The 26,997-nt window shown below is 35.1% G+C and overlaps 1 protein-coding gene across 1 annotated transcript in view; it reads right to left on the reverse strand.

Moving 5' to 3' along the window:
- LOC138706053 (potassium voltage-gated channel subfamily KQT member 1-like) overlaps positions 1-26,997 on the reverse strand; it is a 901,236-nt gene that overhangs the window by 514,536 nt on the left and 359,703 nt on the right. The gene's annotated exons all lie outside the window — the stretch shown is intronic.

The raw sequence follows: 26,997 nt of genomic DNA on the forward strand, positions 1-26,997 counted from the left end.
ATAGAATTTAACACAAGAAAGTCATATAATACATATTCCAAAGAAATTAGAGAGATGAAAAATGGCTATCTCTGGATTTATTAAATACATAATCATAGTATAATACGACTGCCACTCAAAATTAAATAAGAGTTTGCAGTACGGTACGTAATATACACTAATCTAAAATTAACCATGAAAGAGTATCTTTTGTAAAGAAACGGAGAAAAATCAGAGAAAAGCTAGCGAACATGTGCAAAAAGTGAACAGTTTTATATAAGAATTTGTAGATAAAACTGGCGATAGGTTTATACTCGCAATTAACTTACCAAAAAGATTCCAATAATGAAAATAAGGGTTATATAATTTAATTTCTGATGTGAAAGGCAGCGAGCAGATGTGTCCTTATCGATAAGAATAATACATAATATCGATATATTATCAATTTAGATATATGTACAACATATCAATATGAATAAAATATATTTGGGGCAATAAAAAATCATTCATCGCTTTATGAAATTCAGGTTGAAAAATTTATAAAAATTCTAAATTTCATTAGAGAATTTTTACATCGTGTCCATAATAGAGGATCTAGAGAGAAAAGGAAGATAGCTATGATTTAATATACCGCGAAGTAAAATATTTAGATTTCACAAATAAGAATAATAAATTAATGTGTTTGATAGAAGACAAAATCGAAATAACAGACAAACAAGAAATACTGGATAGATGGATGAAATATGTAGTAGAGACATATGAGAGTGGGGAACCGTCCAGAAAACATAGCTATGGAAGAAGATGCAGCCGTTTCAGAAGACGAAAAAAGATTTTTTATTCTATTAAAAGGAAGAAACTGAGCTACAGCTAGGAAAATGAAGAATGAGAAAGCAACAGGAGTTGATGGAAACCTCACTGAATTAGTGAAATGCTTGAGTGAAGACAGGAAAGAAATTCTATCATTATGCAATTAAATATATGAGAAAGGCGAATGGCCTGAAGATTTCACAGTGGCAGTGTTACTGCCAATATCGAAGAAAAATAATGCCAAGAAATGTAATGAGTTCAGGACTATCAGCCTGATATCGCACTCGGCGACGATTCTCCTGCAAATACTGAAGCGACGTTTATGCTCTAAGATGGAAGGACAGCTGGAAGAAGAGCAATTTGCAGGGAGGGAAAAGGTATGAGAGTTGCAACTGGACTGTTGCGAACAATCAGCGAAAGATACCTCAAGAAGAATAAAGAAGTATATATAGTATTTGTGGATCTAGAAAAACCTTTTGACAGAATGGATTGGAATACACTTATGGGGATCCTGAAGAAAATAGATGTGGATTGAAAAAAGAAGAGGTTGTTCTGTAACCTTTATATGAAACAACGAGTCAAAGTCAAGATAGGAGAAGAAATGTTAGAGGAAGTGAAATAGAGACAGGGGTACGACAATGATGCTCTTTATCACCTACCCTGTTGGAGGAGTTAGTGAAGAACTGTTTTCAGAAAATGGAAGGGGTGATAGTAGGAGGAAGAATAAAGTGTATAATATTTGCTGATGATATGGCGTTGTTAGCAAAAAACGAGATGATACTAATGTATATTCGACTGAAGATAAATGACAGCTGTGAGCAGTATGGGATGAAGATAAATGCAAACAAGACGAAGACTTTGATTATCGGGGGAAAAAAAATAAAAGTATATGCGCGGATTTAAAATCAGGCAGTATAACAAGTGGATAGCTTTAAATACGTACTGTGGGTGTCCTATAAGCAGTTACATGAGCTACTGCCAGGAAGTCAAAAGGAGGGCAGAAATGAAAAAGGAAGCTCTTAATAGAAAAAAGGGCATCTTCTGCAGATCTCTGGAAAAAGAACTAAGGAAGAAACTAGAGGAGTGTTTTGTATGGAGTGTAGCATTGTATGAGGCAGAAACATGGACATTACGACTAAGGGGAGAGAGAAACGACTAGAGACATTTGAAATGTGGATATGGAGAAGACTGGAGCATGTGAAATGGACAGACAAAATAAGAAGTGAAGCTAAGCTAGAAAGAGTGGGTGAAAAAATAACAGTGTTGAAACTGATCAGGAAGAAAAATAAATTTATTGGGTCAATGGCTGAGAATAAACTCTCTGCTGATGAATGCATTAGAAGATATGGTGAACGAGAAAAAACTTCGGGATTGAAGATATCAGATGATATACAACATTAAAATATATGGATATTGAATAGTGCAGGGTTTGCAGTGAAGGACGTGTCATTCGGCAGGAAACTACGAATGACTGAACACGACACAGACATGGTGCAACATTAAAACCCCGAACTTTACTTCTTGCATAAGGAAACCTTACTTTGCGATTCTGACGTGACTACGTATTTATTGAGGTATAAACGGAAAAAATGACGCATTTTATGTGCCACGAGATAATATTAGATGGCAGCACATGTATGCTTTGGCATATGCATCATGTAGCGGAGTCATCTTGAACTTCGGGTTACACTAAAGTTACATTACTGTTTACAAATTCCAGTTCTTGCTCATATCATGATTTGAATAATTCCTACAGAAGGTACAAACGGGAAAAATGTCACGTTTATCTATAACAGCAAGCAGTGATAACAGCGCATCCGCAATAGCAGGTTTATTTTTGTCGTACGTAGTAACGTAATAAATGAGATTTAAAAATCCCGTCATTTTCTTCTTTCGAAATTTGCATCACTCTCGGAAAATAAATTGAACTACGAATAATATTAAAGAGAAGTATTTGTGTATGCCTAAACAACATTAAAATGTTAATATATAGTAATGGGGGAGCATAATCACATTTCATGTGATTTATTTTATTTTTTATCTAATTTACCTAAGTTAACTTCAATATGTAGAATAATACATAAATTCACCATTCCCTCATTTGCAAGATCCATCTGTGCGCCATGTATTCATCTCATTTTCGACCCTCCAGCTCTTTACCACCTGCATTTGTATCCAGAATGATTTTTGAAATTCTGTTATTTTTTCATTCCCAGTAAATGTTCCAGTCATTCCAATCATTTGAGTTAAATATCAATAACAATACTGAGAGTCTTGTGCAAAGTTTTGGAGTTGCATATTTGTTCTAAATCACCATTCTCCCTTGTGACATATAGATCTATCTACATTTTCCTCAGTAGGCTTACATTCATTTCCCAAGTATGAAGAGCTCAGTCAGGTAAGGTCCAACCTTCGTTTTCATAGATTTAATTATTATTGTTTTATAAATACCTACTTATTTTACCTGTTTTGGAAATAGGCAATATATGAAATTTGAAAGTTTGCTTAATGCTCTAAAGCTACAGTTATTTCAAGCAATTTTATTTCGTTAATTTGAAGGAGTATACGATGTGTAATTGAAGAGTGTGATTATAGTCCATTTGGCAATTTTTATGATTTGTATATACGATTTTTTTATTTTTTATTTTATTCGGTTATTTTACGACGCTGTATCAGCATCTAGGTTATTTAGCGTCTGAATGAAATGAAGGTGATAATCCCGGTGAAATGAGTCCGGGGTCCAGCACCGAAAGTTACCCAGCATTTGCTCATATTGGGTTGAGGGAAAACCCCGGAAAAAACCTCAACCAGGTAACTTGCCCCGACCGGGACTCGAACCCGGGCCACTTGGTTTCGCGGCCATACGCGCTGACCGTTACTCCACAGGTGTGGACTGTATATATGATTATGTTTGAGACTTCTATGACTATATTTGAAGCTTGTTTTCTTCCATAACAATGCCAATCCTTAAATAAAAGGATGTGTTATAGTGCATATCACTTAAAAACCCTCTCAGCTCATAGACCGGTGGATTAAAAGAAAACTAACGCAGTCCTTTCATAAAATTGGACTTAACGCGTTTTGGGATCACACTCTTCAATTAATACGTACATAAATTATATTCAATATTCATTACTCCTAATATCGCACCAATATGAAATTTTTTTTTTTTTGGGTTTCGAACCCTGAAAACTTCCGAGTCCAAGTGAAAAATGATATATCACCAGACCATCGAGGATAACTATAGTAACGTAAATACTACAGAGCTAAACTACTGTTGACTTTTTATCTATATATATATATATATAGGCTGAGCCTTAAATTTAACTTCTTTTTTAAATTGTTCTCGACGACATAGTTAACATTTCATTGTCAGGATAAAAAGCAACTATGGAATGTTTACTTTCTACGTTTACATCTCTTCGCAATCACTTTTTGAAATAAAAGAAACAACTATTATAGTTACTCCAACCATTCTGAGGACGGAAGAATGGTCAATATTAATGCTGAAGTAGGACAGACCACTGCGCCATCTGATATGTAGCCTGGGAGGTACAGGAATGTGATGTAGTTCTCGCTATCGATCACAGATGGCGAACTGTGACACGATTCGTAACTATGAGAGCGCACCAACCTAAGAAACTGAGGACACTACGTCGATCGCGAAGTACAAGAATTACTCCAATAAAATCAAACTTTATAGTATACTGTATAAAATGGATATATATACACACACACACATATATATATATATATATATATATATATATATATATATATATATAACAATAGCCTTGTATGTACTTTAGTAGACCACCACAAAAGATCCAATTATTTTCATCAAGGTAACTCCGTATAATAATAAAATAAATGGACACAACCAATGAGTTTGCCCGTATGAAATTAACCAAATTCTGTCTCCTTCATTCTTCATTACACCTTTTCAACACTTCTATATACTCGTATCTCTAAAGATCTGTTAAGTTATATAAATAAACAACTACTGTACTTCATTCACATCAGTTAATGTTAAACTATGTTGGTACCGATATTTTATTTTGACTAGTTTCGATGTGGAGTGCATCATCGTCTGAATTCTAGATTAGAAATTATAATGATTAATAAATGTGAGGAGTATAAATACAGAAATACAGCAGTTTATTTAACGTAGCCTAATTCTAAAGTAGTTGCTATGGTATTAATTTACAAATGAATCTGATGCTATGCAATGTCATATTATCATATTATTATTCGCTACAATTTCAAACAAATAAATTGGCGTCATATTGATTTGTGAGTCGTTTAGATCAGTGGTTCCCAAAGTGGTGGTCGTATAAAGAGCTGAGCTGGTCGCGAGATGATTTACAAAACAAAAGAAAAAACACCTTATTAACATAGGCCTACATTTATTTTGTATTTAGAAACACAAAAATAAACAACGTTTAAAATAGAAGTAAAAACATATGTTTCAGTAATTATAATGTAAAAGAATAATTAATGCGATAAATGTGCCTGTTTTTCAGAAAGTAGCTTGTCAAATCTGAACTCTGTATTCAATACATACAGTGATATTATTTTCAAGTTCAAGAAGATTTCTCGCTTTTGTTTTGATGACAATTATTTTACACAAATAGGAGGTTGTAAATGTTATAAAAAGTTTACGATCTTCTTTTACAAACTCAAGGTATTCTTTTGACTCATAACTGGTCTATGAACTGCGATAAAAAGTTCTAGTTTCAACATTACATCAGTAGGTAGGGTAAAGTTGCCTAATTCCGTGATATCCTTAATTCCGTTATACGTTTTTTAACTAAATGTCCCGGGATTGGGTATCCTGCTAGGAAATTCACCGATGCCTCAAAAGTAGACGAAAGAAGCACTCTTTCGAGAAAGATGTCTGGCGCTATGGACGAACGTCAAAGCTTTGACTGATATTCAATTTAAAAAATTTGTCACGGGATTAGGGGTATCACGGAATTAGGCAACTTTACCCTACATATTTCAATGAGTTCCCCCCCTCCCCTTTTTATTTAAGCCAGTTAAACACATCTGTCTAGAAAGGATTCAGCATCCATCTGTGACAGTCAATTGTTTTGAGTTTCTTCCAAAAAAATACTAAAAAAAACATTGTTTAAAATCGTACTTTGGGTGGTATCCATTGATGTTGAGTAAAATTCTATTTGTTTGGAATAATTTTACAGGGATTTGTATTTTTCGAATGGGGTCAAGAACCGGTACAGTAGTTGGGAGTCATAAACAGAAGTATCCTCCAAAAGTGGGTCGCTTCTTCAGAAAGTTTGGTAGCCACTGGTTTAGACTATAAATTACATTGTTGTCTCGAGAGTAGACCCCATTGAAAGAGGAATCAGTTATGAAGTAATTAACTAGAATATTCTGCCTTCTTGCATTTAATTAATGTGGGGAGTACATAATAAAATAATGAAAATGGATATCAGAATTTGATTTTAAACCTCAAACATCTTTAAAAGTCCAACTATACTCACAATAGCGATCACGAACAGCACAAACGTTTTACGATAAATCCCCCTTAATATATGACGTGCAAAAAGGGCGTACGCATTCAACGTATTAGGAGTTATATTTGAAAGCATTTAATTTATTATATGCATGAGACGCACATGCGCCTTAACACAAAATGAAAGAATCAATAGCTGAAGTATTACTTAAGCTTTTTTAATTTACTGCTTGTATAAGGTCCACTTGCGTGTTATTATATCAAAATATGATCTACATCACAAATATATCCTACCATTCTATATCATTTAATTAAATGTATAGGACCCACGTCTACTTAAAAAAAAACTAGGCCTATAGCGGATATAAAGTTCCACCTCAATCGATTCCTGACATGTACAAAACTCACGTATGTACTATATTACACAAAACCACAAAATATATAATAAGGGAAATAATATAGTTAATTTCATGCATAAAACGCACATGCGCACTAAATACATAAGGCGTGGTATCCAATTGAATTTACTTTATTACTTAGTTATGAGACTCACTAGGAAAACCCAAATGTTCTGCTTCAGAATGGTACTTCATTTATCTCAAAGTCTGTGGATTGTATTAAACGTGTATTACGCGTAGGTAGGTATGTTATGTAGTTTATGATTGTATTACAAACTTTCCAACTCTCTTTATAATTCGTGTGTCACCCACAATTAGCCGAATTTGTCGACTCTCGCCATTATTATTATTATTATTATTATTATTATTATTATTATTATTATTATTATTATAGCTGGCTACGGACTGGAAGGTCCGGGTTTCGATCCCAGGTGGTGACAGGATTTTTTCTCGTTGCCAAACTTTCAGAACGGCCCCGAGGTTCACTCAGCCTCCTATAAAATTGAGTACCGGGTCTTTCCCGGGGGTAAAAAGGCGGTCAGAAAGTGGTGCCGACCACACCACCTCATTCTAGTGCCGAGGTCATGGAAAGCATGGGGCTCTACCTCCATGCCTCCCAAGTGCCTTCATGGCATGTTACGGGGATACCTTTAACTTTTTTTAACTACTGCTGCTGCTGCTGCTGCTGCTGCTACTGCTACTACTACTACTACTACTACTACTACTACTACTACTACTACTACTACTTCCTTACTTCCTTACTCACTCACTTACTTACTGGCTTTTAAGGAACCCGGAGGTTCATTGCCGCCCTCACATAAGCCCGCCATAGGCCCCTATCCTGAGCAAGATTAATCCAGTCTCTATCATCATATCGCAACTCCCTCAAATCCATTTTAATATTATCTTTCCATCTACGTCTCGGCCTCCCCAAAGGTCTTTTTCCCTCCGGTCTCCAAACTAACACTGTATATGCATTTCTGGATTCGCCCATACGTGCTACATGCCCTGCCCATCTCAAACGTCTGGATTTAATGTTCCTAATTGTGTCACGTGAAGAATACAATAAGTGCAGTTCTGTGTTTTGTAACTTTCTCCATTCTCCTGTAACTTCATCCCTCTTAGCCCCAAATATTTTCCTAAGAACCTTATTCTCAACCAGCCTTAACCTATGTTCCTCTCTCAAAGTGAGAATCCAAGTTTCACAACCATATAGAACAACCGGTAATATACTGTAACTGTTTTATAAATTCTAACTTTCAGATTTTTTGACAGCAGACTGGATGATAAAAGCTTCTTAACCGGATAATAACACGCATTTGCCATATTTATTCAGTGTTAAATTTCCTCCCGAGTATCATTTGTATTTGTTACTGTTGCTCCCAGGTATCTGAATTTTTCCACCTCTTCAAAGGATAAATTTCCAATTTTTATATTTCCATTTCGTACAATATTCTCGTCACGAGACACAATCATACAAGTTACTTTGTCTTTTCGGGATTTACTTCCAAACCTATCTCTTTACTTGCTTCAAGTAAAATTCCCGTATTTTCCCTAATCGTTTGTGGATTTTCTCCTAACATATTCACGTCATCCGCATGGACAACTACTACTATTATTATTATTGGCCTGTATCAGCAAATGCTTCTTGTTGATTTTAGATTTTGATATATATGGTGGAAGGTAATCACTGCACCAAAATGAAACTAGTAGGCCTAATAGATTATAAGGAGAGATTTGAAAAATCTAAATACTTTTTTTTTAACATTCACCGTTTTAGAGGAAATCGTTAAGCTTTTATGAAACATTTGGCAACATCATGGCTACTGCAATAACTCTAGCAAGCGCGGCCTGCACTGTGGAAGGACCGAGTTAGTAGTTCAAGACGATGCAGACCCGTAGCAGACGTAAACAAAATCAACTCCTAGCATTCGTCTCCCTCTTTCTTTAGAGTAGGAAGGGAATGATGTAACGCACTTGCGGTTTAGTGATCGCAATTTTAAACGGATATAAGCATCTTGTGATGTCAGAAATAAATTGTAATAATTTTTACCGACATGATTTGCCTTACATTATATTAACACTCCTGAAAATAAACCATTGAAGAACGTGGTATTATTTACATGTAATAGACTGAAAACTGTTAAATTAACGTAAATGTAAACGCAACAAAGGAAGGTCAGATTACGTCATCGCCCCATCCCTTACTTTCGCCTTCCCCTCTGCTGTACTCAGTCGGAGACACGCGACACTGCGTTACGTTGCAAGATTTATTTTAACGATTTTCGCAATTATTCAATTTAAATTCATGGCTCAACAGTTTAATTTGCAGAAAAAGTTCAAGACACGAACTATTCAGATTATTTTTATCTATCTAAATATAGCAATCAGCCATTTCTTTCAGGCCGTTACCGCTACACCAGAGATGAGAGGAGATAATGATGATGATGATGATGATGATGATGATGATGATGATGATGATGATGATGAAGGAGATATGCTGGGATGCCGCAGGAGAACCGGAATTTCTGGGAAAAACTCCTGTGTTACACCACGGGGTTACCCAACACATGTTTTAAATCAGGGGTACACCGTGGAGAAATATAATAATAACAATATTAATAATAATAATAATAATAAGTTAATAATAATAATAATAATAATAATAATGTAAGAATAAGAAGAAAATAATGATAAATTGTCCTGAATATGTTACCGTATTACATTAACCTGTAGCTTTCACTCACTACAAACCATGCACGATATTACGTTTTATTGTGCTAATATTTTATGGTATCTCTGCTCTTCTACAACGTCACAGTTTGTGATGAGGGGAAGACAGATAGAAAAAAGTTGTACTAATCTGTAAGAATAAGCACGCCTAAACTCTCACCTTACAAAGCAGTAACCAGAGCACTGAAATGAAGACAACCAGGTATCTTTTGTTTTGCATTTTAATAGGCCTACTTTGTCGCCCACGATCAAGATAAACCGCTTGAAACTTAACGGTCAGTCCCGGCAGAGATATACTGCAACATGTGTAGTCTTTGAAACGATTCTCTATATAGTATGCAGGATGAAGCGTAAGTAATGCCATTAATTTTAGGGTGTTATTCTTTAAGGCACTATTTCAAACAAAAAGTTTTATACGATTTAGCTCGTCTTTGCTGGTTTTTTCGGGGAAAAAAATGCTTTATTTTATATGAAACGTTTGAAGAGTCAGGGAAAAAACAATCAAAGTCACAATTCTCTTAAGGTTATGTCATCATCTAATTCAGTATATTACTGCGAAATTTATTGCTGTTCCTAATGGAAAAGTATGAAAGAATAACTGTGATAATTCTACTTTACCAGTTTTGATAAGAAAAACACTAAAGTTTGCAGTAATATATTGAATTAGATGATAACATGACCCTTAAGAGAATTGTGACTTTGATTGTTTTCCCCCCTGTACTCTTCAATTTAGAGCGTGTTTTTGAAAAGCCATTGATTTAATTCCCAATATGCTCAGTTAATTTAAGAGAGCAGTGTATTATGATAACAAATAATTGAAAAAGTTTTAGTTTTGCCCTTTAAACATGCAGACATTTGATTCAAACAAATGTAACATTTTAAATTTCTTTTCAGAACGAATGTTGAAATCGTGTATTTTAGTGAAAGTTTTGAAATCTATTTTTAGCATCATCACAATATTTTCCAATTCATAACACGGAGCCAAAGGCGTATTAATTTACATGAATGTATAGAATCCGAGACAAATGAAGTACCTCTTACCACTCTGTTGCAAATTAATTGATTTTGCCTGGTGTTCTAAAGTTCATATGCGTCGCATAAGTAGGCAATAAATGAAATACAATTACATACCATGTCTGATGTATTTAATACGCGTGTGCGTCTGTGCCTGAAATTAAGAGATTAAGTTTAGTAGGTACTATCTTGTTATAGATTCTCCGATTTCAATAGGTAATCTCCCAGAATCCTCTAATGCCACATGACGCGACATCTGTCAGTTCTGCTAGCAAACCTTAATATGTTTGTATTGTTCCTGGACAACACAACTTCGGTTGTAGCAAACGGGAGAGGATTATATTAAGTTGCCAGATCCTAAGGCTGGGATTCTCAATTAGGACAGAACATCCTAATGGTGTAGATCAGCCGCGGCGAAAATGCGACTCACAAGCACATTGTAGCTCGCAGTGCATTTCCCTTGCTTCCTACCTACAACCCCCACCCTCTCACTCACTGGAGTCAAACTCCGTTCCATGTATATTTGTCTCTGACCTGCGAGTGGCGTATCGTCGCAATGTCTCTTTCGAAACCATGCACCTCTATAAAAACGAAAGTTTCAAGTAGGATGGGAGGACGCATTTTTTGCTGACAATATGATGAGAATATTAAATGTATGATTTATTCACAAGTATTACTAGGAAAACGGTTGTATAACATAAAACGGTATTATAAGTTACTACATGTTACTGATGAAACATTAAAAAGTTAATTGTTGTTGTTATCATCATCATCATCATCATCATCATCATCATCGTTGTACGTCGATCCTTTTTCAGCAGATGTAGGAATAATGCGGTTAGATCTTCAATTCAAATTCACATATTTACAATGTGATGTTAAATGAAAGCTAGATGTAAGGACTTGACAAATTTTTAACTTTTCAAATCTTTGGCAAAAAATAAATATTTGAAGCTTCGTTCTTTCGCTTGCTCTGTTGAAGCCATGTTCGCTACAACTTACGTTTGTGAAAAATTATTTTCAACAATGAAAATAGTAAAAATCAAATTTAGATCACGACTGACAGACAAATACCTTCGTGATCAACTACGACTGGCAGTAAGCGACATAATTCCTGATTTTGAAACTCTGCTGCAGAGACATTCTGAAGACAATTAATTTTAGGTTGTGATAATGTGTCCTATGTTTTTTGTTCATTTCTTTCTTCGTTACACATACTAAACATTAGTTTGTAACCTTGTACTGTATATAATTTTATTTAAGTGCTTGACGTAAGGAAAATGAAAAACCGTTAATGTCAGACAGTTGCTTCAATTCCCCTTCGGATGTCCGCCTCCCTCCATAGGTGCTATGCACGTTGCAGCTTACACAGTGGCTCGGCGCACGATAGCATTTTCGCCACCGCTGGTGTAGATGTAAAGCTCTTGAAATATTATCCCTGATACTAAACTTAATCAGATTCATGATCCTGGAATTATTGTGTCCTAATGAGCATCGTTATAATAAGAAGTTAATAAGAATAACTATCTTCAAAGGTTGAGGTCTTTCGTCTGCTGCGTCTTCACTTTATAACGTATATGAAGCAACAATCGTAAAAAAACAGACTCTCTGGTCACATGGTCAGTTTGGCTTTAAGACAATCGCTTGAAACAAATCTCAGAAGAAATGTAATATGTCACAGAGACATATCCAGTTGAGCAGATATAAATCTAGCCTATTTTCCTGCCAGAAATCGAACCTGAGTTTCTCCAGATTTCCTATTAGAAATGCTAACTCTTGAGTTAACGAGAAGGTATAATAATAATAATAATAATAATAATAATAATAATAATAATAATAATAACAATAATAATTGAACGGGTTACATCAGCTTCTTGTCTTTGCGGATGACGTGAATATGTTAGGAGAAAATCCACAAACGAATAGGGAAAACACGGAAATTTTACTTGAAGCAAGTAAAGCGATAGGTTTGGAAGTAAATCCCGAAAAGACAAAGTATATTATTATGTCTCGTGACCAGAATATTCTACGAAATGGAAATATAAAAATTGGAGATTTATCCTTCGAAGAGGTGGAAAAATTCAAATATCTTGGAGCAACAGTAACAATATAAATGAAACTCGGGAGGAAATTAAACGCAGAATAAATATGGGAAATGCGTGTTACTATTCGGTTGAGAAGTTTTTGTCATCTAGTCTGCTGTCAAAAAATCTGAAAGTTAGAATTTATAAAACAGTTATATTACCGGTTGTTCTTTATGGTTGTGAAACTTTGACTGTCACTTTGAGAGAGGAACATAGGTTAAGGGTGTTTGAGAAGAAGGTGCTTAGGAAAATATTTGGGGTTAAGAGGGATGAAGTTACAGGAGAATGGAGAAAGTTACACAACGCAGAACGTCACGCATTGTATTCTTCATCTGATATAATTAGGAACATTAAATCCAGACGTTTGAGATGGGCAGGGCATGTAGCACGTATGGGCGAATCCAGAAATGCATATAGAGTTGGGAGGCCGGATGGAAAAAGACCTTTGGGGAGGCCGAGACGTAGATGGGAGGATAATCTTAAAGTGGATTTGAGGGAGATGGGCTATGATGATAGAGAGTGGATTAATCTTGCACATGATAGGAACCTATGACGGGCTTATGTGAGGGCGGCAATGAACCTTCGGGTTCCTTAAAAGCCATTTGTAAGTAACTAAGTAAAATAATAATAATAATAATAATAATAATAATAATAATAATAACCATGACTTGAGTTACCTTTATGATATAGTGTCTGTCTCCAGACTAGCCAGCCCGAGTTCGATCCCCGGCGGGATCAGAGATTTTCATGTAAAATTTCTACCCCGGTACTAGGAGAAATGACGGTGCACAACTTCTAATCACTAGAATGTGCACAAATATGCCTGGGTTAAATTCCAAATCTCTCCGCAGTGCATATGAAGAGAAAGTATACGTCACTGTTGATAGTGATTCGCCCGTCGGACGGGGACGTTAAGCCTGGCGGCTCCCTTGGTGCTATTCGACAAAAGTAAACTACGTGCCGACACCGGGTTTCCCCTTCTCCCTTCATCTTGATCATCATCCTCACTTATTCCATACACTACACTTACACGAACACTTATACATACACTCGCCCTAGTACATGACATAACTCTCCACAGATACACATCATGTACAGCGTGGCCCGCCGAAGTGGTGTGCAACTATAAAAATGGGTCAATTCTGCCATCTATCCGCAATTTGCGAAACCCGAATCACGTAAAGTGAAATGGATATACACTAGATGCATACATTAATAAGAACCCCGTGTTGCAACAGCCCTAACAGAGCCAAGGCCTCTAGCAGACTGTTAGTCTTACGTTCACTTATCCATGGCATATGTGGACAATCATCTGACTAATTTGGAGGTAACGTGGTCAGCAGATTAATCCCACCAGCCGTTGAAGCTGGTTCGCTAGATCGGATTATACTAGACTACTCACTGTAGCTCTTCATTTTCCGATCACGAAGCGAGGTGGGCGCTGGTTCCATACATTATCCGAACTTCATGTGAAAATTTCTTCCCACGTGAACTCGAACCAGCGCAGTGTGCATTCCGTAACATGATGTCTTAGACCAGGTGGTTACGGTATGGAATATTAATGTGTGTAATGAAACTTATTAAGTCACCGTTCGTAAAAGTCGCGAATATCTGTAGTCGTAGTCGTAGTCGTAGCCGTAGCCGTAGCCGTAGCAGTAGCAGTAGCAGTAGCAGTAGTAGTAGTAGTAGTAACAAAAATGTTACATAAACTCCTCTCTGATCCAAGCATACACTGGCTATAGCATATCACATCTGTTTATTTCGACGTTCCTCTGGATGTCTTTTACCAACTGCTTTATAGTTGTAATTTTTTATTTCCCTCTATTAACTGCAGTTTATAACTTCACTAAGTTTATCTCTTCTGAAATAGCTATTTCCTTTGCTTATCTACTTTCTTTATACCGACACACTTCTAAAAACTTTTTACATTTTCTTAGAGTATGGAATATCTCTTCAGTTTCTACATAACTTCCACATAATAGTTTGGTGACAGAAATTACATGTGAGATGTACTGTATTGCCTGATAATAGATGTGCATATCAGCCAGAACCTCAATCAGAGGATAGGAAAAAGATTAATAAACTATATTCACATATTAGGAATATTTGTGAGTTAATTTCGTAAGTAGCCTATCTACAAATTGAGATTTCTCATTCATAATATATTTCATTGCCAAAAGTCTATGAGGTACTGACAATCTCTCCAAATATGCATAATTATATTTTCAATAGCCATACTATAAATTACTACCACATAATTTTAATTGTTTTCTATTAAAAATATTTTCAAAATATGAAAACTAGTAATAGATATTATTTTTCCATGTATATCTTATCAAAAGAAGTAAGAGAAATCATTGCTAGGAGCCACCGGCGTGACTCAGTCGTTTAAGGCGCTTGCTTGCGGTCTGAAGTTGCGCTCGGGCGCGGGTTCGATTTTCGCTTGGGATGATTACCTGGTTGGGTTTTTTCCGAGGTTTTTCCCAACCGTAAGGTGAATGACAGGTAATCTATGGCGAATCCTCGGCCTCATCTCGCCAAATACCATCTCACTATCACCAATCTCATCGACGGTAAATAACCTCGTAGTTGATACAGCGTCGTTAAATAACCAACTAAAAAAATCATTGCTAGGTTTCTGATCTTTATATTGTATTGATAAAAGTCAAAGTCCAGACTTAAAAGAAAAAACAGGAAGGTTTAAAAAAAGTGCGATAGCAGAAAGCCAACGAGAGAAGAAGCAGATTTCCAAAAATATTTTTAAAAGTTCAACTTCGCTAATATATAACACAGACATTGGTCCAATCGAATACGCCACGTACAGCGAGTCAAAATACTAAGACCACCTCAACAATTTTAAAACTATAAATTAATTAGTAGAAGGAACATGCAACAAGAACAAGACTGTGTCAAGCGAAATATTTGTAATCTATTACAGAGGAAGAAGATGTTGTAAGTCACATAGCTGTACTTCCAGATGATCAATTATTATGGCATCGGTTAAGTTTGTATTAATTACTACACTGTATTTTATACGTGATATATGTTAGTAATAAAATTCTTCATTTAACGTCGTTTGTCTTCTCAGTTTTGGCTGTTACTGAACTTGAGTAAAATAAATTTAAAAAAGAAATTGAATAGCGTATCGTCACAAACACTGATAACAAGAAACTGGAAAATACAGAATGTAAATAATACAAATAAGCGTATTAGTTTGCGCATTCAAACTCTGCAGTAGTGACGAGACATTTTTTCGAAGTAAAGGAAAGCTAGAAGTTCAATGTTGAAGAAAAATATTTCTGAATCACAGCGGCCTAGTTAAAATTATTTTGCGCATTGAAACACGTTTTGTTATATTCTTGTTCCATACTAATGGATGTAATTTTCTTACCGCAGCTTTAACTTTCATAATCCTATTTTTATTATCTCATGCGTCCTTCCTCCATTTTATCACATTTACGTATCTAGGTAAGCAAATTTCTCATAAGGTTTAATTATTGACCCATCTTCTGTTTTTAGAATCTTAACATATGCTTCTACAGCCATGTATTTCATCTTAACAAAATTGATATTTAGTCCAATTTAGAAAATTCTTCCTAGAGTTTCCGCACCATGTGTCTATGGAGAATATCATCTTCATCCTCAGCCAAGATAACCTGATACTATTATTTAAGGCAATTTGTAAAGAAGAGGATATTTGTAAGAATTTTAGACCCATAAGCTTATGTAAAGTCGCGTTCGAGACCGTTCTTGAGGTTATCTTGAGAAAACTTCATAAAATCCGTATGCATATTCAAGTTTTTGAGACGAGCTTGAGACTACCCCAGAATATTACTGAGACTGAGTTGAGACTGCCAATGAGTGGTCAGTCTTAGGACTACCTCAATCGGCTATGAGAAAAAAAATTGCGGCTATTTTAGAGAACGATCGAGTTTTTTTATTTTATTGAAAATGAAGATGACATTGCACATGAACCACGGTTGCCAAGAAGATATTTTAGAGACAACAAAAATCCGCTACAGTTTTACAATTAGAAGCAGTTTTGCAAACGCTACAGATTCGTAAAGGGCACCGTTCTAAACGGCGTTTTTATTACATTACCGGTTGAAAACCCCAAGTACAGGTCGTGGCTTTCCTATTCCAAGAATTCTGCACTCTTGACTGTCCTATGATTTTATGCAGCATGAGTCTTTCAGATGAGTGCCGCTTGAACCTTGTCATAATTATTCAAGACATGAAATTTTATCCCAGTGTGTTTGTTGCCAAATAAGTTGTGTATTTTAATAATATGAAACATTTCACAAATGTAACATATCAACGCTAATTCGCGGACACAGATCACGTGATCAGCAATGACGACATAAATGTTTTGACTATCAATTGGACGGAGTTACGCAATAAGAGACCAACCGCCAAAAACCTGTTTTCGAGATAGGCCTACTGTCCATTGAAATAAATTCTGGTTTTTATTAAACATTTTGTGCAAGAAGTATTGTAACATTCATACTATTGCAAGAAATAACAGAAATAATATTAAAAAAGGCTAATCGAGTTTTAATAGTCTAACAGACCAGCAGTTGATTTAATATTGCAATACAAAAAAAAAATAAAACATTTTATGCAATAAACGAATTTTGCTTATAAATAGCAGCAAAATGCAGGTATCGCGTTCTTGATTTTTTCCGAGTTAAATAACCCAGCCAGCAACAGATTTGTACAAATATCTCAATTTTTTTCAATTTGCCGGATGGTCTATTGCGTAACTCCTTCCAATTGCTTTATCGTCTCGAGACTAGGTGATGTTGAAGTAGTTATCTAGCTTTGATAAATTTTAATGAAGGCAGAAATGAAAAAAATATAAACATTTTATTTCAAACCTCAGATATCCTTACAGTTCCAACCATGTTTACAATAACTATCACGAACAGCGTAAAAGTTTTACTTATTATAGGGATTTTATTAATTCCCTGTCACTTTCTTATTAATAGGAATATAAAGAGAATGCATTATAATGATGTAAACAAACAAACAATTTAGAGATTTAGGCGGAAGTGCAGATATTCAACATCCTCATGCCGAAAAAGTGGCTTTGACTATGTTATCTCTCTGTCTCTTTAGACGGCAACTATTGAACAGATTTCATTCATATTCAGTATTTGGGAATCAATTACCAGAGAATGATGGTCATAACACAGAAGAATTGGGGAAAATTAAGTAATGAATCTTTATTTGAAACCAAAACACGCAATGATGACTTAGTCCCAATGAAATCCATAAGATTTTCTTCGTGATTGTTTGTATTAGGCTACATAGAATAAGCTGACAAATAAGGCGATGAAGTTAGTATTCATTCATTCATCCATTCTCATTATCTGAAAAATTTAACAAATCTCCTATATCTATATTAAGTATTAAATTACACAACTCCGTTGCCTTATACAATGTAAATATCCAATTATTAAGGATTCCTCTGAAGTTAAGTATTTAGGCATAATTTTTGACAATCGTTTAAAATGGAACCAACACCTTTGTAAGAATTACGTAAAATAATATATTATTTTGTTTTATTGAGGAATCACTTTTCAGTAAGTTTATTACGCACAATATACTTAACTTTACTTAAATCGGTAATTATGTATGGAATTATAGGATGGGGTAGCTTATTTAAATCCAATTTTAATCCACTTTATTTATTACAGAAGAAAATAATTAAAATATGTCTTCGTAAACCTATTGATTTTCCACCTCAAAAATTGTTTTTAGACTATAATGTTCTTAAAACAAGACAAATTTATTATATTGTATTAATAAAATTCATACATAAAAATCGAAAATAATTCTGTGTTGTATTCTCATAATTATGAAACAAAAGGTATGAATTTTTTTAAGATTGTTTGAACCAAAATGCAACACTGCTACAGTATTTAATCAAAGTAGTAATTTAGGCCCAAGAATATAGTCTATAACAAATTTATATTTAAATATCCTAATCTTGTCAATAGTTATAGTATTAAATTTAAAAAGTTATGTATGGATTTTATAAAAATTGAAAAATTGTAAATTTAAATTTATATATTCTTATTGCGTAGTAGACATAAGACAAATTGTATTACATACTTCTTAATTTCAATTCAGGAATCCGCCCCTGATCACGAGTTCTACTCTTTCAGGGGCGAGCTAAAGTTTTTCTGTTTAGGTTATATTTTATGTTACAATTATTAGCAAAATAAATAAATAAATTAATTAATTAATTCATTCATTCATTCATTCATTCATTCATTCGTGCGTCCGTCCGTCCGTCCGTCCGTACGTCCGTTCATTCAGTTTTGGTGTAAGATCTATGGAATACAATAAATGAAATGAAAATTAAAACTTTTTCTACTTAAATATTATAATGAAGTTAAATGGTTTACATAGGAATTGCAAGGGAAGACAGTTGGTGGAAAACAGGAAATGGAACCTCATATTCTTACATGTGAGTCTATTAAATGATTTTCTTTATGAATGTCTTTTTACTTATATTTCGACAAAGTAAATAGTAATTTCTTTCACAACATGATTGAACTACAATGTAGTGAAATGCTTGAAACTTATCAGAAAATTACTTCATCATTGTAGCACTCATCCTTTAGTAATGTTTACTAAGTTATTTATAGACGCTATATCAAATATACTAATATACTTGGTTATTTAGTGTCGATGGAATTGATGATAGCGAGACGCTAATTGGCGAGATGAGATCGAGAATTCGTCATAGATTGCCTGACATTTGTCTTACTGTTGGGGGAAACCTTGGAAAAAAACACAACCATGTAAGCAGCCCAAGCGGGAATCGAACCCACGCCCAAGCGTAACTCCAGATCAGCAAGCAAACGCACAACCGCCTGACCTACGCCGGTGGCCCTTTTAGTAATATTATTCATATTCAATTCATATTTTGATACCCCCCACCCCAATCTTTTTGTTTGTATACTCATTTTATTTTGTGTCTAATGGTATTTACGGTACTGGCCGATGTGTGACATTATGTACATTATTTTTTTATTAATAATGGTTTTGTTTCCAACAGAATATTTCCTTCAAAATGCTGCTTGTCTTGTTTTGTACAATTTTTCCAACTGTTCACATTGCAAGCTCCATAATTTACTTTATCGATTAACACCTGTTGGCCTACTTCCACGTCCAAGGAAATTCGATCTACCACGTAGCTTGTGACCTCTGATATCTCGGTATCTTCTAGGTTTGTAATTTAGTGTTATTTTGGGGAGATTCAACTGTTGCTTTTCTTAGAATGTGTGCGCACCATTCTCTAAATTATTTTTTCATCCTCTGTAAGTTGAATATATTCAGTTACATCCATATCCCTCGGCATTTTGATCTAATAGTATGCATGTCGGTCCAGAGAAAGTAAGAACCTCACCTCTAATTACTAGGTCTATTTATATTTATTATTATACAATTTTCAATTACGTAAAATTTTCATTGCATGTTTTCTGTTTTTTTTTCACATGATGTAATAGTTACTTAATACTATATTTTATACTCTTTTATGTATGGTGGGATATTAATTCATTTATAATGTTCTTCCCAAAGGCATGTCTTTCACCGCTAACTCAGCATTCTACAATATTTCCTAGTTTCCGTCTTCTTCTTAGTATTCGCATACGTTCCACGTATCTTTACAATCTGATATCTTCTTCTGCCCCGAACGTTTCTTCCGTATACCATTCCTTCCGGTGCATCTTTCAGTAGGCAGTTTCTTCCTAGTCAGTTACGCAGTCTATTTATTTTTGTCTTTCTGATCGGTTTCAGCATTGTTCTTTCTTTATTCACTCTTTGTAGCACAGCTTCATTCCTTTTCTATCGACCCATTACGAATTCGCAATTTTACCTTCTGTATTTCTTTTTTTACTTGGTTATTTAACGACGCTATATCAACTACTAGGTAATTTAGCGATTGGTGATAGCGAGATGGTATTTGGCGAGATGAGACCGAGAATTATCCATAGATTATCTGACATTCGCTTTACGGTTGGGGAAGACCTCGGAAAAACCTAATTAGTTAATCAACCCAAGCGGGGATCGAACGCGAGCCCGAGCTCAACTCTGGATCAGCAGGCAAGCGCCTTAACCGACTGAGCTACACCAGTGACTTTCTTTAGTTTTTTTCGTCTTGGTATTAAATGGATATTAAATTCCAAATAATTCGAATTTTATTTTTGTTTCTTAGGCACTTTCTGCCCTTCAACGACTGCTTCTAATACTAATTTTTTTTTAGCAATTGCGATATTTTCTGACAGACGACCAGCCTGTCGGGGAAGGTAAGAAGAAGACAACGGAATGATGTTATGAAGAATTGTAGAATTGGAGAGGTTCAGAGGTGGGATAAAATAACGGATCTCTCGATTACGAAGTGGACATATTAACCACCACACGTCCGTGCCCGGTAATTAGAATTGGATACCGTCATTTCACCATAAGTATGGTCCTGGAACACAACTATGATCCATTCAAATTTTGTACTCCATAACGTAGTACCTCGTTTATCTATATTTTTGCTGTACTGTAGTTTGAAGTCAAGTCACTGCAGCTATCTACGAACGGTCTATGTTACTTCTACAATGTTCTTTGAATAGTTGTATCGTGGACCATAGTTGTGTTCCAGGACCATAGTTATGGGAAATGACGGTACTTGTTCAATAATAGTCTTGTTTAAAGTAACTTTTCATCTTACGTTGTTCTTCTAGATATGCTATTGTTATCGTTGTAGAAATTTTAACTCTCTCATGATTATGAGAGTAATTTGCCATATTGCCTAGTAAACAGCTACAAATAAGCCTAACAGATGCAGTATAAGGTATTGTACATTATGCAGCAATAAACAACCCTTTATGCACCTCAGACGCTGCGGTGTGTTATATCATGTGCTTCAAATCTCAGAATTCATGGGAAAATACAAGTTCGATTTAGTTGGTACATAAATATTATCTACTGGTAGTCACGTTAGTGCCCCTGAGCTATATGCAGCTGCCTCAACACATGGGACTGCAGGCCGCACGAGACGATAAAAGTCACCCTCGGCTCTCTTTTTGCGCATGCGCCATCGGTGTAGTAATTCCGTTTCCGGTGTGATGCTGGGCCTCGTTGTAAGCATAAAAATTGTTTTATTCACCGCATTCTAGATTCACCTTCGTCACGATCATATATTATTTACATTTCGGTGATACAAGTTACGTAATTATAATAATAGTGCATTGATAGATTTCACAATTATTACTCCAGCTCCTGTTATCCAAGTCAAACCTTATTTTCGTATAATTGTATTCCAGAATATTTCCTCATAAGTCTTGATAGGCTATATGTATTAAGAGTTAATTTCTGGTGGTAGTATTGATATTAAACTTGGCTAACACAATATTCCATCTACAACTTCAGAGGAGCGGCAAGAACTAGCGCTGAGGTAGTTCTGGATATTTCAATTGTAAACCAAATTACGAATCTCGTGATATGCAAATAAATATCACCAAACGTAGGTGCCAACTTCAGAGGGGCTGCAAGACACTTTGTGTCCAAATTTATAAAACCAGGGGCATCACATCCAGTAAAATTAAGAGTGATCTCAACCTTGTTAACAATTCGAAGAGATATTCCTATGTAAATAAAGCGGCGAAACTAGCGCTGAAGTAGTTCTGGTGATTTCGGAAGTGAAAATTGTTGAATTTATAAGGGTTTCTTTTTATGTAGATACAGTTGATCGTATATGCATCATAGACAAATATATGCATGGCGTAACAAAACCCTAAACTAACCAAATCTAACCTGTCACAGATTCGTATATGCAACATGTATATAAGCGGGGAATTACTTCAGCACTAGTTTAGCCAAAAATTGAATTAATTTGTTTGAAAGATGAAGTAGGTTATAGGCCAAAGATTATTATTTGAACTCTATAGAGAGTAGTGGTTTGGTTCGACTGGAACATCTCGGAAAAAAGAAGATATATATATATATATATATATATATATATATATATATATACTGGTATAAACCTATATTCATTATTATTTATTATTCCACAGTTGAGTAACAAAATGGACAAGGAACCAACCAAAAGAACAAATCGGGACACCCTTAGAACAATAGCATTTTAAATATCATGGTAAATTAGGAAACATACCACTAACTTTATGAGTTCCTGTAGGCCCTAAATGTTTTTATCCATCTAAATCACTGATAGAGGAGGTCAGCTGTCGAACATGTTAGTAAAGCAATTCACAATGCCGCTATCTTTCCTGAATTTGAGATCGGTGAATCTTCACACACGCAACAGAGTGACTCCACTTCTCTATCCATGATCCACATTTTTGTAGTTCAGTTCAAATCTATGAACTATTGGGATCGAACAGTAATGGTCCTAAGTCTTACCAAGCGGAAATAACACAGAGCTAACAGTTAATTAACAGTGTATGGTAATTATGTAGTAATAATCGGCCAGGCCTCCATATTCCCGCAATAGAGGTCCAGGGCACCTTTGTTATTATATGTATTTTCTTTTATTAAATTTCGTTTGTATATGATTAACTTGTCATCCAGTATCCACTTTACACCCTGGATCTCTGTTGTAGTAAGATGATGGCCTGGCCGATATGACCTGTCGATGGTTTGTTTCTACACAATTATTAAAATATATGTGTATACTTGGTAATGTATCTATCCTGGATCTCTATTACGGGAAGATGGCCTGGCTGATGATTACTACTTAATTACCCAAAATTTAAAACTAACCATTATCAACACTCGTTTTTAGGTTGATTTTTTTTTTTGTTATGATCGTCGTCGTAGGTGTGTGCTCGTTAATTGATTAGCAACGGCTATATAACTACTGATAATGGATAAATGCTTAATAAAGAAAATTGTCCCCACTGAAAGTGCAGTGAACGGGAATACAATGATAAATTGGGTTATATTAATGACAGTGAAATTAATGGCTCATCGTCGGGTGGCGATCAAAACCTTGTAATTCCAAAACTGAAAATTTTACAAGAGAAAGATATAATATTACTGATACGATATCATGTTCACGTGCTCTATTTTATGTACATGTCTTAAATGTCTGTTTAAATTCGACTGTTTACTAAATATGGTATTGCAATGTTTGCATACCACAGGCATTATTACAGAAGTTTGAAAACTAATCCATCAATCTCGAATGAAAGTAAAAGAAATCCAGTTCACAATTACTGCGGTAAATAAAACATTTTTATGCTTACAACGGGGCTCAGCGTCACACCGGAAGCGGAATTTCTTCACCAATAGCGCATGCGCAATAAAGGGAGCCGAGGGTGACTTTTATCGTCTCGTGCAGGCCGCACCTGTTGCGCCTGTGGAAGATATTTGTCGCCACTTTCACACGAACCGTCGAACCAGTGGCGTGTCAGAAATAAAGTTTCTCCTGCAGAGAAAATCTAGGGATCTTCATTTCTTCCTATTTGATAATGACGTACCCCACACTTTACACAGCCACCTAGCGTCTTATCTGTTTGGAAACGTCAATTATTCTCAAAATAAGAAATTAATTAATTACTAAATAAATTACCGAGCAAACACTATATTGGATGAATGGATGTATAGATAAGTAGACGAATGGATGTACTTACAGATGAGTGGATGAATGGATGTATAGATGAGTGGCTGATTGAGTGAATATATGAATGAGTGAGTGGATGAATGAATGAGTGACTGAACGAATGAACAAACATTAATGAATGAATGAATTAAAGAATGAACAACATAGTAAATGAAATAATTACCAAAAGACAAAAGAACGAAAGTATTACCAAACGAATAAGGAAATGAATGAATTATCAAGCGAGCAAGAGAATGAATTAATTGCCGAAAGAGCAAGGGTATGAATGAATTACCGAACATGCTAGAGAATGAGTAAATTACAAAAACGAACAAGATAATGAGTGAATTACGAAACGAACAAGAGAAGGAGTGAGTTACCAAATGATCAAGAGGATGAATGAATTGAACGTGCACGAGAATGATTAAATTACGAAACGAACAATAGATTGAGTAAATTATGAAACGAACAAGAAAATAAGTGAATTACGAAACGGAGAGAGAATGAATGAATTACCAAATGAACAACAAAATGAATTAATTACCAAACGAACAAGGGAATGAATTATCAAAAGAACAAGAAAATTAATTAAGTACCAAACGAACAAGAGAATGAATTATTAAACGGAGAATAAAATGAATTCATTACAATACGAACAAGAGAATGAATAAATTACCGAATGAACAGGAGAGTGAATAAATCACCGAAACAAAGAGAATAGTGAATAAATCACCGAAGCGAAGAGGAGACTGAATCAGTGAACGAATAGCAAAGTGAATAAATCACCAAATGGCAGGATAGTGAATGAATTACTGAAAGAATAGGAGATTGAATTTGTGAATAAACAGAAGAGTGAATGGTTTACTGAAAGAATTAGAAAAGTGAATTACCAACCGGAAAGAACAGGAGAGTCTATGAATTAGTGAACAAACTGGAAAATGAATTATTGGACAAACAGGAGAAGGAATTAATGGACAAACAGAAGAATGAATTAGTGGACAAACAGTAGAATGAAATAATGGACAAACAGAAGAATGAATTAGTGGACAAACAGAAGAATGAATTAGTGGACAAACAGGAGAATGAATTAATGGACAAACAGAAGAATGAATTATTGGACAAACAGAAGAATGAATTAGTGGACAAACAGGAGAATGAATTAATGGACAAACAGAAGAATGAATTAGTGAACAAACAGTAGAATAAATTAGTGGACAAACAGTAGAATGAATTAATTGACAAACAGAAGAATGAATTAGTGAACAAACAGTAGAATGAATTAGTGGACAAACAGGAGAATGAATTAATGGACAAACAGGAGAATGAATTAATGGACAAACAGAAGAATGAATTAGTGGACAAACAGAAGAATGAATTAGTGGACAAACAGGAGAATGAATTAATGGACAAACAGAAGAATGAATTAGTGAACAAACAGTAGAATGAATTAGTGGACAAATAGGAGAATGAATTAATGGACAAACAGGAGAATGAATTAATTGACAAACAGAAGAATGAATCAGTGAACAAATAATACAATGAATTAGTGAACAAACAGTAGAATTAATTAGTCGACAAACAGGAAAATTAATTAATGGACAAACAAAAGAATGAACCAGTGGACAAACAGGAGAATATATTAGTGAACAAACAGCAGAATGAATTAGTGGACAAACAGGAGGCTGAATCTGTGGACGAAAAACAGAATGAATTGGTGAACAAACATGAGAATAAATTATCAGTGGATGATCAGAAGAACAAATTACTAAAGGAACATGAAAATGTGTAAATTACTGAGTGATAACGAATGGAAAATGTAAAGAATTATATAACTACAAAAATGAACTGTTAAATGAGTTAGTATTTACACGGAAGTTTGGTTACTGTAACTAAACAATATGCGCGACTCTCACTTCTTGGAGTGTCATTAAGACACAATGATAAAGTCATGTTAACATTTGATATGTAGATTGCACAACTTTAGAAGGAAGAAAAACTGACACATGTGTGGGAAAATGTATCATTAAGCACATAGTTTTTAGACACAGTTCTCTGATTACAGATTCGTGTTATACCTTGGTAGTTGTACAGGAAGTACAGTAAATAGATACAGCTCACAAGTAAGTCAGTAAGTTGTGTTGCCTGAAGTAATAGATGGCTCGGAAAGCAGATTTACAGTCTAAACCCCTGACGTGTCGGCAACTTCTCTGCTTTAGTTGTGTAGCGAGACCATATACTCCACAGGTGAAAGCTGCAGATTCATACTGCATCGGGGAGGGGAATATGTTAGGACTTCGCTCAAGTAGACCACTATATCCGACACGGTTGGTGGCATTTTTAGATTGTGATTTGTCATTTAATGGAGCGGGAGCGATATAGTACGGACGAGTTGGTGGACATGCTGTTAGCGTATGGGGCTAGTGGACGAAATTAGAGACAAGCGGCTCCCTTATACAGACAATTATATCCGCAAAGGCGACAGCCAAACCACGGCCGATTTAGAGAGGTACAACAGGCTACGTCAACATTAGAAATTGCATGTATCAACGCGCCCACGATGTACTTGAAAATAACATAATAATGCAACTAGAAATAGAAGTAGTATCTGAAAAATAATAGTTTTAAAAAATTGAAAACACATTTTAAACAATAGGATGATACAATGCGAGTGCAAACGCAAATTATAAAATTATTCGTGAAGAAATCGTCCGTATAATAGAATCGTTAACAGAGAGTTAAAGTGGACCAAGTTACGTCTACTCCGTGTGAAAAAGGCAATTTTATAAAATTAATATGCTAATATAATAGCCAACTGTAGTTCTCCTGCGCCGTAGCTGCGTGGTTTAAGTCGTCGTATTGTAGCGATACGGAATGGGCGCT

This window comes from Periplaneta americana, chromosome 9, assembly GCF_040183065.1.
Source record: "Periplaneta americana isolate PAMFEO1 chromosome 9, P.americana_PAMFEO1_priV1, whole genome shotgun sequence".
Classification (NCBI taxonomy): Eukaryota; Metazoa; Arthropoda; class Insecta; order Blattodea; family Blattidae; genus Periplaneta; species Periplaneta americana.